Raw genomic sequence first — 18,639 nt, 5'->3', positions numbered from 1 at the left:
GCACAAACGTGCGTCGGGAGCAATAGGCTCTGATACCAACTGTGACACCCTTAAAATTTAGCGTTATGTAATTTCTTAAAGGCGTAAATTCTATGGAAAAACTGGTAGGATATGTTTGTAAATGGTTCAACTAGATAAAACCTGCAATTTCAAAAAAAATTCTAACTAAACCATTCACAACCAATCCAACTCAAGAAGTCCAACATTCCCAGAAGCGGGTGCCAAGACCCTGCAAAAGCTGATGAACTACTTTACATGCCATAGCTAAATAAGAAAGTAGAATGATACAAACCCAAAATAGAAAAAGGGAGACATATGTCCCTTCAAATAATATACAAACCAAAAGATAAAAGGGTTACTATAAGAATAGCCAAAAACTAGGTCCAAGGTTCCTTGCTCACTAGCTCGTGTGTGACCCCCAACAAAGCATCAACAACCTGTCAATCGCATTTTATACAAACACGAAAGCCACAATTCAGTGGGGAGTAACTTCGAGTCCTCCCAGCCACGAATCGTCAAAATTAATGTAACATGTAATGTAACATGTAAACAATTTGATAAACCATTTACTTATCATGTATTCTAACAAATGACCCCTAAACTGACCAAACTAAACTATCATGTGAATCATATAACAAATAGTAATCCAAACTTTATCAATCAGAATCGCTTACATCTCACCTATTACGATTCATAAAATCACCATACAAGAAAGGGCAATATATCAAAGACAGGCATAAGTTCTTAGCACGGTCAATAGTCACTTTGTAACTTGAGTCTATACCACGAGGTAGGGAAGGTAATCGAACCGGTATCTTGGCTCAGCGGTTAATATTAATAAAACATGGCCAAGAGACAACACAACCCTAGCCTAAAATCTGCGCATACCTAGACATGCGGATACACACCACCGCACCCAAGACCCACAATTTTTCTAAAACAAAGTGAGTACCCTAAGGAGTCCACCAAAGGGTTGGCTAGTACTTAAGCTGACCCCATACTATCAAAATAAGTACCTGAGGTCATGCCCCAACTTGGATATAAATCCACTAGTCAGGAACACAAAGGCTATCAAGCAGTGAACATATACTCGTCAGAGACTATAAAGACCTATCTATGATGAAGGCCGAAATACTCACCTAGGACCTAGTCCCAGCTAGTCCCAGCTTGAATACTTTAGCCCACACCACACAAGACTCACCACACAAGTCAAGTAAGACACCCACTTAACCATAAGAGGGCAAAAAGTCCTACTTACCAACATAAATTCTAACATTCTATCATGTGAAAGGCTATAATATTGTCTATTCAGCAGATAAACCAACAGTTCCTCAATAAGTATTCAATACTAATTTCCAATCCTAGCAATTATAACAATATTTAAGGCTTTAGGGGAAACTAGGGCCATTACTACAAAATAAGAAGCTATTTAAATTCAACTAACTAAATAGGAAGCTATTTAAATTCAACTAACTACACATGTGAAATAGAGATATAATAAATGGCCTAAAACAAGAAAAAGGCCGATTATCTAATTCATTCAACCGAATTTTTACCCGCAACCCCACCCTGCGACAGTGCGGTCAAATTATGGTGACCAATCACTCAATTAATCGACATCGCATCGATCAAAGGGACTAAGGCTCGATTTTAGGCACAATCAGCAAAACATTACAATTATCGCTATAAAATTCATTTTGAGCCTATTAATTACAATTTCATTTTGTAAACTATCCTAACATGTGATAACTATTAATATAACATAATTTTTCTACCATTAACATAACTTTTAGTTACTATTATGATTCACTTCACAAGTTTAACCATGTGTACTTATTCTAATTACATCCTTAATGAACCTAAAATGACGGACAAAACATGGAAAACCGCGAAACAAGCAACGGGCCGACCGGGCCAGCCGTGGGCTAGCCGTGGGCTCCTTGCACGGCTCGCGGCCTGCTTGCCCGTCCCCTAACACCCTCTTTTTTTTACCGTTTTTCTTCATTTTAACTCGTTTTAAGCATTATCTAATCGTTCCCATATCATTTCCATACTATTATGATAATTTAATCTAACAATTGACATGCATGCAACCATTTTAAACATGTGAAAATTACTACACAAACAAAAATCATAAAACATACAAAAACAACACAACATGTGACGATCTTTCGTCGAGTAACTCGAAATATGTTACCTTAAGCTAGAAAATGAGCAATTAGCACCTCAAAACCGAAACCCTAACAACAACTAGGCGCTATCCTCTACAATATACGAGTCCCCGAACTCGTCTTCCAAATCTTCACCTAATTAAACAATAAAAACACAAAGATAAGTACCTAAAACCGAATTTCCGAAAATTGGACTTAAAACAACTTCAAGAAAACTGAAATTAAATTATACCAAGTTGTAGATCTCGGCGAGGGGATTCCGGAAAGGTAAATTTCGTGAAAAACCGATAAGAAACGAGGAAGTTGTGACGATTTTTGCTTGAGTTTTTATGTAAAAATGGTGTTTTGAAGGTTTAGAAGGTGATAGAAGGGAAAAACCAGAAAAAATGAAAAGAAAGGGGGAGGGGAGCCGTGTAAGGGAGAAAGAAAGGAGGAAAGGAAGGTGCGGGATTTTTAGTCGGGATTTTTACGAGTCGGTTTTGACTCGTTTCAATAATAATTAAATCCGTAAGTCAAACGCAAATTCCGTCAAGTCCAAAGTTTTTAAACACGAGATTACAAGAAAATTGAGTATTCATACGACCCATTCCCAAATTCGTTTACCCAATGTTCAAACGAATTGTCATTTTCCCCCCGATACGCCCTTAATTCGAAATAAAAGATTTTACACGGTTTAAACTATTTTTAAACATTTCGAAACTATCAAAATAAATACTTTTCTTCATAATATAATAAAATTATATTTCTTTGAATTATTTTTTTTACTTCAAATACACTAATGTCAAATTTTACTTGATTAATTAATTATTTTCGAAATATATTAACGGTCCGAAATTTACGGGGCGTTACAACCTCTTATTATTCTGCAAAGTAACTGAACCTGCTATCATGTGGATGCTCAGAGGTTTTGCTACATTTTCTGCTTCTACTAGTTTGCATTTGAACAAGGACAAGTCTGAGATTTACTTCAATGGTATGTTAGCTGCTCATATGGACAATATCATTCAGGTCTCGGGGTTTCATAGGGGTGTTCTACCTTTTAAGTACTTGGGTGTTCCCATCTCATCCAAAAAATTGACTAAAATTGAAGGTATGAAACTGACTGAGAGGATTGTTGCTAGAATCAGATGTTGGGGTGCTAAATTCTTGTCTTATGCTGGTAGGCTCACCCTTGTTCAGTCTGTTCTTACCACTCTTCATTCATATTGGGCTACTATTTTCTTGATACCTAAGGGCATTATGAACAGGATCAATGCTCTATGTAGGAACTATTTGTGGGGAGGCAAGGCTGAGTATGCTAAGGCTGCTAATGTAGGGTGGGATAATTGTTGTATGCCAAAGACTGAAGGAGGACTTGGGCTCAAGGACAGTTGTAGTTGGAATGTTGCTTTGTTGGGTAAATACGTGTGGTGGCTTGCTTCCAAAAAAGATCATATGTGGGTAAAGTGGGTGAATCATGTGTATATGAAAGGTAAGCATTGGTCTGATTATCAAGCTCCTCCTGACTGCAGCTGGTCTTGGAGGAAAATCACTTTCATTATTCAAAAATTTAAGCAAGCCTATACTAATGATAAGTGGCTCAATTCTGATCTCAAGTATACAGTGAATGCAGGATATGATTGGTTGAGAAGAGTACATTCTGTGGTCCCTTGGTGTCATTTGGTTTGGAATAAGCTTAACATTCCTAAGACATCTTTCATCTGCTGGTCCATTATGCATAAAAGACTACTTACTAAGGACAGGTTACTCAGAATGGGATTGGCTGTGGATCCCCTCTGTGAAATCTGTCGTGTTTGTTCCGAGGACCATCACCATCTTTTTGTAGATTGCTCCTACATGAATTATTGCTTCAACTTGCTTTTGTCATCGTTTAGGATGAGTGTGCAATCTGGAAATGTGGTTCAATGGTTCTCTACAGCCAGAACTGTCACGAAGTTGTATAAGAGAGTTTTTGGTGCTGCTTATGTTGCTCTCTTATATCAGATTTGAAAGTGCAGAAATGAGGCTAGATTGTCTCAGTTTGTTAGGAGGCCTGAGACAGTTGTGCAGCAACTGATTAAGGACATTAAATTGAGGTTTCACCGTCTTAATTTGAGTAAGCTAACTCAGAGGGATAGTAGTTGGCTTTTGAGTATTTAGTTCTTTGACATAGCATTGCTCGTTTGTATAGTTTTACATAGGCTTTATTTTTGTCATACTACAGGATGTAAACAGTTGGAGTTTTGATTCTAATATACTTAACTTTCCCAAAAAAAAAATCGACGCAAAAGGCTCTCTACAACTCACGCAATAGAGGTTTTTTCCATTAGTGTTCTCTCATATTTCATCATTGTACACCTTTTTAAACAATAAATGGATCGTGTTAAGGGCCATAACCTAAACTTAGTAAATGGATGTTTAATCTCAATTTCACATGCAAATCAATCTAAATCCAACTTCAACACCAATTTCTGGTAGATGCATAAAACAACCGACTTAGTCAAATTCAATTGTTAGGTTAAAATAATGGATGCTTATTCATGCATTTAACCCATTTATCAACTTTTCCACTAGCAACCACGATCGATCAGTGAGGCTACTATAGCAGGTGGGATTGGGTGTTCGATTAAAGAGCTTCCCAATATGTAGCCTCACCCTTAACTCGGATTTTTGGATAATCGGTACTCGTATCCACGGCAAAACGAGAGCCATTCTAAACATAGGATGCTTAAGTGGACGAATCCTTATCTTTAGTATCTATCTCAAGCACCGCTTTATGCTTTATTTGACCAAGGTATAATGTAGATTCGAACGGTATCCAAGCACTCCACAATACTTGGTGGCGACTCCTTACAAATCGCAAATAGATTATCTCGAAACCTTCATCGAGACGAAACCGACCGATCTAAAACGATCCGCTGAAAGCACCTACGTCCTTGAGCGTGGCTTTAAATCATCGTACGTCTGCGGATCGGGCGTGCGGGTGGTGATTTCCACAGATTGGTGACTTCGCTAGGGATTACTAGAACACTTGTGTCTTTGTGTCCTTAGAGGTAGAACTCGAACGAGGTTGTGGTTAAAATGCATTAATCGATATTATGGTCATATCACCGTCATGAGTTTATTCATCCCCGCATTTTGAATCCCGATTGCGTCAAGCACACCGTTGGTGATACACCCTATTCTTTCAGCAAATAGCTTTCAGTTCCCACGTGAATAGGGCTTAGGTCACCAAACTTACACTTTTTGTTTGAATTGGCATCCCTCTCGAAGACCGATGATTGATCGCTTGGTGTGTAACCACCCTTATCAAACCAAAACCCGTGTCAACATTGAGCATATTATTATGAACTGTGAGTGCTTATGTGATCATAAGTCCTTTGTGTCATTTTTCAAACTATTTATAAATACACTTTTCGCGCTGTCATAATGGCCATTTCAAACCTCGGTTATTTTTTTAAAAAAAATTCAAACACACATTTCGCACCGTCTTGGTGGCCATTTAAAACCTCGGTTTTCAAACCATTTACAAAAACACCTTTCGCGTCGTCATAATGACCATTTCAAAACCGGGTTTTCAAAAAACATTTGCAACAACACCCTTTTGCGTCGCCATAATGGCCTTTTCAACCCCCGAAACCCGGATTTCGAAAACCGTCATAAAAAATAAAGCACCATTTATGGACCTCAACGATTTCAACCTTTGAAATTTCCGGTTTTCGATTTTCAAACCCGCGATTTTAAATTTTGAAAACCGTCTTCAAAAATAATGCGCCGTTTTCTAAGCCGTCACAACCCCCGACTGTTTTTGAACCTGTCTTATGAAAATAAACCTGGCTTTTTTCAAAATACGAACTGAACAATTGTCGATCCACGATTTTCCGTAAATAGAAAACCCCACTTTTTGAAATTTTTTGAAAATCCTTCGTAAATAATAAAAACATCGTACATATCAATTCACCCTCCTAATTCAGCCTTGAGTCTGTAGAGTCGAGGAAACATACTTGCGCGTCTTCATTTTTGAATCATCTCAGCGTCAAGGCCCATTCAACGGCGTCGCGCTATCATGTCTATGGACCAACGCCACCCGTGTCACGCGCATCCGCGAGTTGAAGTTAAAGCGGCAGCACATCTTCCCACGGAACTTTGTAAACAAAGCATGTCATAATGGGTTCATAACCGATTTGAGAGGAGAGGCTTAGAAACAGGTGAAAGGTTTGAACAAGCCTGCATTTGAGAAGTCGCCACCAATTTTGTGGAAAATTGAAAATCGTTCGAATACTTCATGCTATGTCAACATGAAGCGTGACATAGACACTAAAGACATTCATTTACCCTTAAACACGGGCACTCACAGAGATCTTGAGTCTGGGGTGATGGTACATACTAGGAAATTCTTTAATCGAACACCTAATCCCGCCCAGCTCGATAGCGGCCTTTACTAACGATTGGGATTGGCGTTTACGTTGATTATATCGATTATAATGCATAAAATGCAACAAACAATGTATTAAGTCCTAACATGTGAAAATTAGACTAAGTCGGTGAACTTATCAATTAGAATTAATGGTCAAATTGAATATTTACATTTATTACATAAGATCTGTTGTAATATTCTTATCCCTAAGGTGGAAGAACCAAAGACTGTTAGGAGTTTAAGCTTATTGCTTGTTGTAAAATTCTTTACAAAATCATTCCTAAGTTTTTTTTTTGGGGGGAAATCTAAGCTTATCATTAAAACCATATGCCAAACATACAAACTTAAGGAACAACTATTATGCAACCATTCCTTTGTGACTCATGATATGTTCTATCCATTTTCCTACTCCTCTATTATGACATTTGATAATACAACTCTTGACTCTATTTCTTACATCAGATTGAATCCTCTTAAGTAATACTTCTGGTCTGACCAGGAACTTCTCCATTCTGTTGGTATTGCGTGCTGCCCAAATGTGGTAGATCAGTGCAACCAAAATAATTCCCATGATCTTCTTCTTAGTCTGAGATCTGAACCTGCTTTTTATCCACCAATTGCAACAATCGTGTTGAGGTATTTGCTCTTTGCACCAATCTGAAACCATCTTACTGCATTTGCAACTATAAACACATTTGAAGAACAAATGGGAATGCTCCTCATGCCATAGTCCACATAAGTAGCAGCTATTAGTTTGAACAATGTTCATCCTAAGTAGCCCGTCCTGCGTCAGTAACCGTTGATATCCAGACAGCCAACTTATGAAACCATGTTTGGGCACTAGCCAACTATTCATGATCCAGGGAGCCCAATCCACCTAATCATATTCAGATTGTAGCCAACAGTATCCATATCTCACAGTGTAATCCCCCTGTAAACCAGAACCAGAACCAGACTGCAAGAGGGGCATGAATCTCTCGTTACCCTGACAGATCTTTCTCCATGGCCAACTAGAATTAAGGGTGGGTTGATAGCGCTTCCGTTCACAAGACTTGATATAAATGGCATGTACCCATTTAACCCACAAATGATCAGCTTTGTCCTTAATCCACCATACATATTTAGCAATGGCTGCTATGTTCCACAAGTTTAAATTCTTCAGCCCGAAACCTCCATATTTTTAGGTCTACAAAGTTGCTCCCATGCCACTAGTGCAGGACTAGATTTTTTCCCCTTCTCGTGCCACAAGAAATCTCTGCACACAGCTTCAATCCTCTTGATAATTTCTTTAGGCAGAATGAATATCCTAGCCCAATAATTATGCAAAGTACTAAATACGACTTTTATCATAACCAGTCTACCTGCATAAGAAAGGTGTCTATTTCCCATGCCCCTGATTCTATCCACTATCTTGTCAACTAGACAATTACATTCCAAAACAAACAGTTTTTTAGAGGAGACACTCACCCCTAAGTACTTGAAAGGGACAACCCCTTTTTTCATACCTGTTCTATTCTGCACCTCTTCAACCAGGGAGTTATCCATCCTATTACAATAAAAGTTTTACTTGCCATTGTTCATTGCCAGTCCTGAAGCTTTAGAGAAGCAGACAAAAGCTTTCAGAATTAGATCAATTGAAAATTTATCACCCTTGCAAAAAAGTATCAAATCAGCTACAAAACATAGGTGAGACAGACCCACTCTCTTACACAGAGGGTGAAAACTAAAGAGTGGGTGTTTTTTAGTCACCATAAGGATCTTGCTAAGATATTCAAGGGAAAGAGTAAAAAGCAAAGGGGATAATGGATCCCCCTACCTCAAACCTCTCTCGCCTTGAAAAAACCCAAACACTTCCCATTTAGGGCAATAGAATATGAAGGTGTAGACACACACTGCATAATGAGGCTCACCATCTGCTCAAGAAACCCCAAAGCCCTCAACATTTTTTCTACAAAGGACCACTCTATAGAGTCATAACCTTTCTGTAAGTCCAACTTCATCAATATCCTTGGTGAACAGGTTTTCCTCCTATAAAGTCTAATGAGGTTCTAACAAACCATGACGTTGCCCACAATCTCCATCCCTTTGATAAAAGCACTTTGGGAAGGGCTCACTATGTCAGGCAAAATCCTACCCAGTCTAGCACAAATCACTTTAGGCAAGCATTTATAGACTGTGTTGCAGCAAGCTATTGGTCTAAACTGCAGCACATACTCAAATCATTTCTAAGTTGCTGTGTGAAAGAATAGCTGGTACTTTACCTGAAGTGATTAGTCCTTCTCAGAGTGCTTTTATTCATGGACGAACTATCTTAGGGAAGATTCTGATTACACAAGATCTGGTGAGGCTGTACACTAGGAAAAGTGTGTCTCCAAGGTGCCTAATGAAGGTTGATTTAAGGAAAGCCTATGATTCTATTGAGTGGGGGTGTGTGAGACAGATGCTATATTATTTAAACTATCCACCTAAGATGATTTCTCTTATCATGCAGTGCATTACCACTACCTCTCTATCCATAGGTTTGAATAGACACACCCATGTGTATATCAAAGGGAAGAGGGGGCTCAGACAAGGGAATTCAATATCTCTATTAATCTTTACTATTTGTATGGAGTACTTGAGTAGATAGCTTGAGAAAGTTGCTCTACTGCCTGGATTCAGATATCATCCTTTATGCAAGAGTTTGAAGCTCACTCACTTAATGTTTGTTGATGACTTGCTACTCTTTTGCAAGGGGTACATTAAGTCTATTACTATTATCTTGGAAGCTTTCAAAGTATTTTCAAATGCAACTGGTCTAAATATCAGTAATGAATGAAAAATCTAATATATATATATATATATATATATATATATATATATATATATATATATATATATATATATATATATATATATATAGATTCGGGATCCTGTGAGAACCATCAAGATAATGAGAACCATGAGAACCACTCACAGCCCTTAGATCATACTGATATTTGACGGTGAGATGGACATTAATTAAACATATTCTAACTTTGCTAACAACCGTCGCACTTCCAAACCTCAAGACTCATTCATTTTTCCAAATTTCCTTTCTCCCTCATATTTTTTTTCTCTCTCTCTCTCTTCGACTATCAAATCTTTCAACGCGGTCTAGCTCCTGCTTTCTCTACGTTCAATCGTCACAAACATTCCGATCAAACTCTTCGACGATCAAAATCTTACATGCTTCTTTCAGCAATGGATCCTGGTACTTCGATGAGGTAAACTTTCGATATTGATTATTAATTTTTGCCGTAATTAAGGTTTATATCTTTTTCACTTTGTAGTTTTTTTATTTGTCGAATAAATTAGTTGAATTTAGGCTTTGATTAATTTGTTAAAGTCGTAATGATGAATTATGTTTGTGAAATTAGGGTTTTCGTGAATTAGATTGGGGAAACTGAGAAATTAGGGTTACGGAAGTTGAGAAATTAGGTAAATTGGTTGAAATCATGAAATTACGGACCGAAAATCCAAAAGTTTCCCTAATTTAGCTACTTAATTGTTCTTATATGGCAAATTGATGATGATACTCTCCCTGTTAATATAGGATTTCTGTGAATTTGTGATTTCTGTGAATTTGTGAAACTTTACTGATTGTTTCAAGTTCTTTTTATAAATTGTTAATGACAAGAAAAGTCACTTACTCATTTAAGGCTATTAGTTTATTCGGTGATTTTCAGTTGACCTTGATGTATGATGAACTCCTAGCTTTTTTTTCCTCTATAGACTCTCCCCTGTACAAGATTACGATTATTTATGAACTCATGAACCAATTTTGGATAGGGATACTTTGCAGTATATTGATGCTCAACCTTCATATTTACTGATTTGTAAACTGATATTATGGGCTAAAACCCTGTGGTAGCGTCAGTTATTTTGTCTAACGAAACCTTTTTTTTTTGCCTCTTTAGTTATTTTCAGCTTTCCTATAACAAAGTCATGTGTACTATCTATGATTTGTTGGCTATCAATTATCAAAAAATGAATTTTAGTTTTGTTTTATGAGCCTAGCTTGAGCTTGTTGGCTCTCTAGCCATGTTGCTATAAAAGCCAAAATAAACTTCCAGCATCAATTGTGATTTGAGTTTCTTCCATGGATTTTTGGATGTGCGGTTTTATAGAGTAGTTTTTTAAGACATTTTATTTTCATGAAATAAGATTATATGTGCATGAAATTTGGTTCCATGTGCATGAAATAAGGTTCTATGTGCATGAAATAAGTGTTAAATGGGCATGAAATAAAGTTATATGTGCATGAAATAAGGTACTATGTGCATGAAATAAGGTTATATGTGCATTAAAAAGTTTTTCAGTAGCGTCAGTTGTTTATATTGTGATACTAATTACTGTTGGTAAAGGACGTTAATTTTATATGTGCATGAAATAAGGTTCTATGTGCATGAAATAAGGTTCTATGTACATGAAATAAGGGAAATGACCGTGGAGGATATTTAATGTGTTTACCGACCTTTTTTTATAATTACAAGGCATTTTAGTGTATCTATTACATATCTTACTAATATGTGAGAAACATTTCGGGTACTTATGTCAGTTATTTCGTATTCGTATTTGTTTGGCGTATTTTCAAGGCTATTAGCTCAATGGTAGAGCAATGTGCAAATTTTGCACAAAGGTATGGGTTCGAGTCCCATATAGCCTATTAAATTGCAAATCCAATGAGAGGAATGTGTCATGATGCAAGCAATACAGTACAATTATTTAGGAGGCTATAATCATATTCGGAGAATGGCGCGCAGACCTTGATTGGACTCAAGCGAGCAGCAACAATGGCAATGATCGAGCTCGTGAAATAGCTTTGCAATTATCAGGAGTTCAATACAAGCATTTCAAAGACTAACATATATACCAAAACTATTACCATACATGGAATACTTGAATTAAATGGGATTTCCAGTTACACTATTTTTCATTCTTAAGAGTAAAAGAAAGATTTGGTATTTCATGGCCAATATGGGAGTCGAACCCACATCTTGTGCATTGCACAATGCTCTCCCATTTGAGCTAATTGGCTTTCAAAATAAGTAAAACGTCAAAGAAAGAAGAGGTTAAGCTTGAGTCAGAGGACTATTTCATCAGAAACGCCAAATAATACTGATGGCTATATTCCTGCAATAAGCCTATAACTTGTCCAATTTGATTTTTATTTGAAACATGAAAACTGATCAGGAGAAGCACGAGCGAGGTGGGGGCTGTTCAATAATAGATTGCATAACTGAAAAATAGGTTGCCGCCCAACCATCATCTGATATTGCATATGGAAATTTTCCAGTTGCACATTCAAGCATGACCATACCCAAACTCCAAATGTCGCTTCTAGCTCCATAGGTCTCTTCACTGAATCTCTCGGGCTGCAGATTTGCATTGACCACAAAATATCAGCTATACCAATCACAAGCAACAGTCAGTATCTCAATTAAACAAAATGAATTAGCATGTAAATGCCAATCCCATAAATAAATAAATCACAATATCCTTAAAAAAAAAAAGAAAAAAAACTTACGCCCATATAATAGTAGGTCCTGACATTTGTATTAGCTTGAGCAGAGGTACTAGCAACAATTGCACTAACACCAAAATCAGTAATTTTCACTTCTCCTAAATGATTTGTCAGCAAATTTGAAGGCTTTAAATCTCTGTGAATAACGTGCTTCTGGTGATGAAGATAATGCAAACCTTTTACAACCTATTACACATTTACACAGGCAGAACATTTAAAATTAGAAGGACTTGAAGATCTCAAAAAATAATAAAAATTGGAAGGACACTGAAAGTTAACAGCCAACCTGCTTACAAATTGCAGCAAGATGATCTTCGGGGATTGTGCGAACTTTTCTCAAGAAATCTAAAAGAGATCCACCATCCATGTACTCCAATATTAGGTAGAAGGCATTATTTTGGTAGAAACACTAGTAGCAGGCAACAACATAGGGGCATTCCAGTGATCGGTTAATTTCCAGTACTTTTGCAGTCCGCTTACGATCAGACTCTTGGATGTTCATGTGAATAACCTGATACCAAAACCTTGTCAAGACACCCCCTTCATATACAATAACCAACTACTTTACGTTTTTGCTCAGTCTTTAGCGGATGCATACACGAAATCTGAAGTCTCCACACTTCCCACACAGATTAATCAAACTGATAGCACAAGCTCAACACCTTAACAAGAGCTTCTCAAGCTATCAATTCCCATCAATTATTTCAGTTATGCAAACTATTAGAGAAAACCATGACACACTCTAATATCTCTAATATCTCTCACCCTGTCGTCCAGTTTCTTTGGTTATATTTTAGTTATGCTTTGGCTTGTTATTCTTTGGTTATATTTTACATGTCTATTTTATGTCCATGCTTCTCTACAGGTATCCGAACACCCCGTTACACCCGTTAAATTATGGCGATTTCAGCTATGGCAGCCCCACCTTCCCTTCGGGCTATGGCAGTACCACCCCCTTTCGGGCTATGGCGGCACCCCCTTCTCTTATGGTTATGGCAGCAGCACCGGCATGACCCCCGCCCCTCCTTTGCGCTTATCAGAGGCTGATTTAGTCAGAGAGTACGACTCTCCATTTCCTGTATTAGACATTCCGCCTTTCGATCATTGCGACTAGCTCATTACTTATCTTGTTCACTTATTTTTTTCCCCTTTATCTTTTTAGAATTATACAAGATAGGGAGGACGCGGCGAAGAAACTGGACGACAGGGTGAGAGATATTAGAGTGTGTCATGGTTTAAAGCTGGGTCAAGTTATTCAACTACAAATTGAATTTTTGTCCAAAATTTTAGTAATTGGACAAGTTATAGGCTTATTGCAGAAATCACAAAATTATAATTGAGTAATCCAGATAAGTATGTTCAAGAAAACGGCCCGTCTTTCAAGGTAATCCCTAATACCTGGCCATATCCCTAAGAACATCAAGGATAAAAGCATACAAAAAAGCCTAATATACTATGATATTTCACTCAAAGTAATTCAAGATTGTACTAATTATGAACCCTAATTTACTACTATTCCAATCAAACAAATTCAACATTACATCAATTTAGGTTAAAATCGAATCAATCAAAAAAAGTTTACATAAAATCAATGTGCTATATATTGATATAACACGGAAATAATAACTTCTAATTACAAAATTGAAAAAAATTTAAACATGAAACTTACCTTCATCAATGGCGGTGAAGGAGGAGTATCACGATGGTCGATGACACCGAAGAAGGAGAAGCGCGGCAGTCGATGACAGTGAAGAAGGAGAAACGCGGTGGTCGGCAATAGAGAACATGAAGAAGATCGAATGAGGAGAAATAGAGAGAGGAGTGTGATTTGAAAATTGTAACCATGAGTGTCAAAAATATTATGACCCCGACAATTCTGTCATTGGAATTATGTTTATCCAGTGGTCCTTAGTTGCTTTAGAGGTTCTCATGGTTCTCATTATACTAGTGGTTCTCACCGGATCTTGACCCTATATATATATATATATAGTGTAACACCCCAATTATCCGGCCAAGATAGGTATAACCATCTCGGTTTCTCGAGTTACTGTTTCAAAACTTCAATCAAGGACATTTATTATAAATAAAATGATTAATGATTTATACAAACGTAAACAAATGGATAAAAGTACAACTCACGACACTATACTCTTCTAGCCAACTATACTCGTCTCGTGACTCATCAAGCTCGTCCCGTCTCCCGCGTGCTATCCAAACAACCTGTACTTAACCTGCTCCCCATTTGACCAAAGGATATCCTATGGATCGACACAGGCCACCCTAAAAGATATAGGTGGCAATTACACATACACATAAACGTCAGCTTCAATAAATAAATAAAGTGTGACTCGACTCGAGTGTGTGAACATACAACATGACTATGATATGAATATACCACCATCAATAACCACCACGGTACCGGGACACGCCCAGACATACTGACAGCTACACTGGTACCGGGACATGCCCAGACATACCGATAACCATAAACAGGTATCGGGACACGCCCAAACGTACCGGGTGCGGAAGCAAACCGGATCCCCTGCCAGACATCAAGTCTCAACCACACGAGTCCCTCCGTGACTTAAGCCATTAATGTGCACATCCTTCTTGGAGTGGGAAGCTCCAAGAGGCGACTTAAGCGTAAGACGGCCTCCCAACTGTCTTACGTCTCCAAAACAAGTAACCAATCAACTCCTCCGACATACAAGACAACACAATAAATACGATATACCATATAACATACCAATTACCGACTCACTCAATGCAATTGATAATAAATGACTCATTTAACAAATAAACACAATATTGAAACTGAGTAGGATAAACCTACCTTTAAGCAAACTCCATAAGCAAATCCAAATCCAATAATAATACCGCTCCATAAAACCGTCACCTAATTAAGTAATTAAATATATAATTACTAACTAATCTAATTAAATTAAATACGAATTCAATTAATTAAAATCACTAATCTAATTATATAACTTAATATAATTAAATTCAAATCCCGACTTGATTCCCGCTAATTACGTGGTTTGAATCCCGACTCATACCCATTATTTTAGTAATTAAAATTGTGACACCCTTAAATCTAGCCTTAATTATTTACGTAAATTCTACAGAAAAACTGGTAGGATATGTTTGTAATTGGTTCAACTAGCCAAAAACATGTAATTTCAAAAATTTTCTAAACCAATCACAACATATCCAACATTCCCAAGAGGCGGGAGCCAAAACCTGCATTGCTAATGAGCTACTTTACCTACATAGCTAATGATAAGAAAAAGTAAAGATACAAACCCAAAATAGAAAAGGGAGACATATGTCCCTTCAAATAATATACAAAACCAAAAGGTAAAAGGTGTACTAAAAGAATAGCCAAAAGCTAGGTCCAAGGTTCCTTGCTCACTAGCTCGTCTGTAACCCCAACAAAGCATCAACGACCTGTCAATCGCATTTTATACAAACACGAAAGCCACAATTCAGTGGGGAGTAACTTCGAGTCCTCCCAGCCACGAATCGTCAAAATTAATGTAACATGTAATGGAACATGTAAGCAATATGATAAACCATGTAATTATCATATAATCTAACCTATGACCCCTAAACTGACCAAACTAAACTATCATGTGAATCATATAACAATTAGTAATCCAAACTCTATCAACCATAGCCGGCTTGCATCTCACCTTCTATGATTCATAGAATCATCAAACAAGAAAGGGCAATATATCAAAGACAGGCATAAGTTCTTAGTCCCGTCAATAGTCACTTTGTAACTCGAGTCTATACCACGAGGTAGGGAAGGTAATCGAACCGGTATCTTGGCTCAGCGGTTAATATTAATAAAACATGGCCAAGAGACAACACAACCCTAGCCTAAAATCTGCGCAGACCTAGACATGCGGATACACACCACCGCACCCAAGACCCACAACTTTTTTTAAAACAAAGTGAAGTGAGTACCCTAAGGACACCACCGAAGGGTTGGCTAGTACTTAAGCTGACCCCATACTATCAAAATAAGTACCTGAGGTCATGCCCCAACTTGGATATAAATCCACTAGTCAGGAACACAAAGGCTATCAAGCAGTGAACATATACTCGTCAGAGACTATAAAGACCTATCTATGATGAAGGCCGAAATACTCACCTAGGACCTAGTCACAAACTAGTCCCACTTGAATACTTTAGCCCACACCACACAAGACTCACCACACAAGTCAAGTAAGACACCCACTTAACCTTAAGAGGGCAAAAAGTCCTACTTACCAACCTAAATGCTAACATTCTATCATGTGAAAGGCTATATAAATGTCTATTTACAGCATACAATCCATCAGAATCCTCAATAAGTATTCAATACTAATTTCTAATTCTAACAATTTTAATAATATTAAAGGCTTTAGGGGAAACTAGGGCCATTTCTACAATACAAGACACTATTAAAATCAATAAGCTATACATGTGAACTAAAGCTTGATAAATGGCCTAAAACAAGAAAAAGGCCGATTATCTAAATCATTCAACCGAATTTTTACCCGCAACCCCACCTGCGGCAGTGCACGGTCAAATTGCGGCTGACCAATCACTCAATTAACTGACATCGCATCAGTCAAAGGGACTAAGGCTCAGTTTTCGGCACAATCAACAAAACATTACAATTATCGCTATAAAATTCATTTTGTAAACTATCCTAATATGTGATAACTATTAATATAAGCACAATTTTACCATTAACATAATTTTTGTTACTAGTATGCTTCACTTCAAAATACTACCCATTTGTTACTTATACTATTCTAACATTAATTAACCCGAAATGACCAATATTGTACGAAAAACCGCGAATCAAGTAACGGACCATCCCGGGCCAGCCGTGGGCTAGCCGTGGGCCTGCCACGGGCCTGCCGGCTGCTGGCCGTCACCCTTACACCACCATTTTTCCATTTTTGTTTAGTAAAAGACCGTCTGAACACTAATTAATCGTTCCCAATTCAACTTTGCTAATTTAAACTATCAAAAGGGCATAAATTAAGCATGCATGCAACGAATTTTAACATGTGAAAACTACTACTCCAACAAAAATCACCAAACATACAAAAACAACAAAGCATGTGACGATCTTTCGTCGAGTAACTCGAAATATGTTACCTTAAGCTAGAAAAAGGCAACATAACCCTTGAGAAAACCCTAAAAACGGTAGCTACCCATCATCCTCTACTACATAGGAGTCCCCCACATCATCCTCATAATCTTCACCTATTAAAAACAACAAAAACACAACAAAAGTCACCAAAACCGAAATTATACCCAAAAATCGTCTTAAAACAACTTAATGAAAACTGAAATTAGAACATACTAAGTTGTAGATCTCGGCGAGGGGATTCCGGAAAGGTAAATTTCGTGAAAATCCGATAAGAAACGAAGAAATTATGGCCAAAACAGCTTGAATTTTTGTGTGAAAATGGTGTTTATGTTTTTTTGGGTTTAGAATGTTGATGAACAAAGAAAAACCAGAAAATGAAGGGGAAGGGGGGTTTGGTCCGCGGGAAAGGAGAGAAAGAAAGGAAAGAGTCGAGTTCGAGTCGGGATTTTTCGAGTCGGGTTTGACCCGTTTCGATAATAATTAAAACCGTAGGTCAAACGCAAATTCCGTCAAGACCAAAGTTCTTAAACACGAGATTACAATAAAATTGAGTATTCATACGACCCATTTCCAATTTCGTTTACCCAACGTTCAAACGAATTGTCATTTTCCCCCCGATACGCCCTTATTTCGAAATAAAAAGTTTTACACGGTTTAAACTATTTTTAAACATTTCGAAACTATCAAAATAAATACTTTTCTTCAAAATATAATAAAATTATATTTCTTTGAATTATTTTTACTTTAATTACTTTAAATATCAAATTCTATTTGATTAATAAATTATTTTCGAAATATATTAACGGTCCGAAATTACGGGGCGTTACAATCACCCCTCCTTTTAAAAAGTTTCGTCCTCGAAACTTAGAAGAAGAAATTATAGTTATAAGAAAATATAGGTATCTTTTCAATGAAACGGTGATACTCTTGTTGATCAGACAAGAACATCCATATTCATATCAAGATATAAAAATATTTCTACACCAATAAATGAGAAAACCCATTATTGGGACGTCTCCAACAACGAGATTTAACATTCACTAATGTTAAAACCATCGAAAATCATAAAAGCATTTTCAAAATTTTAGTTTAAAGTTCTATAATAAGAATAATATCTTTACTAATTATGATTAAATACGGCTTAGTACCGCGGAAAGGAGTAAGAAAAAGGAATCATTACACAAAACGAGAAACAACTTAGGTATCCAATTGAACACTAGGATTGAAAGAGAGTGAGAAATTATGTTCAAATGTTATAGAAAAAGGTCAATTTGCAAATTTACTCCAAGTAAATGAACCAAAAGTTTACTCAAACTATATAGAATCTATGCAAGATGGAAAACAACTCGGGAATGAGAAGTGCAAGTCGCGATAG

At 37.1% G+C, this 18,639-nt stretch overlaps 1 protein-coding gene and 1 long non-coding RNA gene across 3 annotated transcripts in view; one reads left to right on the top strand and one right to left on the bottom strand.

Moving 5' to 3' along the window:
• The window catches only part of LOC141638237 (ent-kaurenoic acid oxidase-like), a 216,433-nt gene that overhangs the window by 127,279 nt on the left and 70,515 nt on the right, over positions 1-18,639 (top strand). The window lies entirely within an intron of this gene.
• LOC141638239 (uncharacterized) lies at positions 123-17,632 on the bottom strand. Of its 2 annotated transcripts, none has more exons than XR_012542054.1 (3): positions 17,478-17,632; positions 17,270-17,377; positions 123-437 (listed from the first exon to the last, which is right to left on the bottom strand). It is a non-coding gene; the product is annotated as an uncharacterized LOC141638239 (long non-coding RNA). The 2 variants fall into 2 exon arrangements; XR_012542055.1 differs by lacking the exon at positions 123-437 and adding an exon at positions 15,505-15,559.

Source organism: Silene latifolia, unplaced genomic scaffold, assembly GCF_048544455.1.
Source record: "Silene latifolia isolate original U9 population unplaced genomic scaffold, ASM4854445v1 scaffold_20.1, whole genome shotgun sequence".
In the NCBI taxonomy this organism is placed as follows: Eukaryota; Viridiplantae; Streptophyta; class Magnoliopsida; order Caryophyllales; family Caryophyllaceae; genus Silene; species Silene latifolia.
The sequence above is the reverse complement of the archived record's forward strand: the minus strand, read 5'-3'. Positions and strand labels throughout refer to the sequence as shown.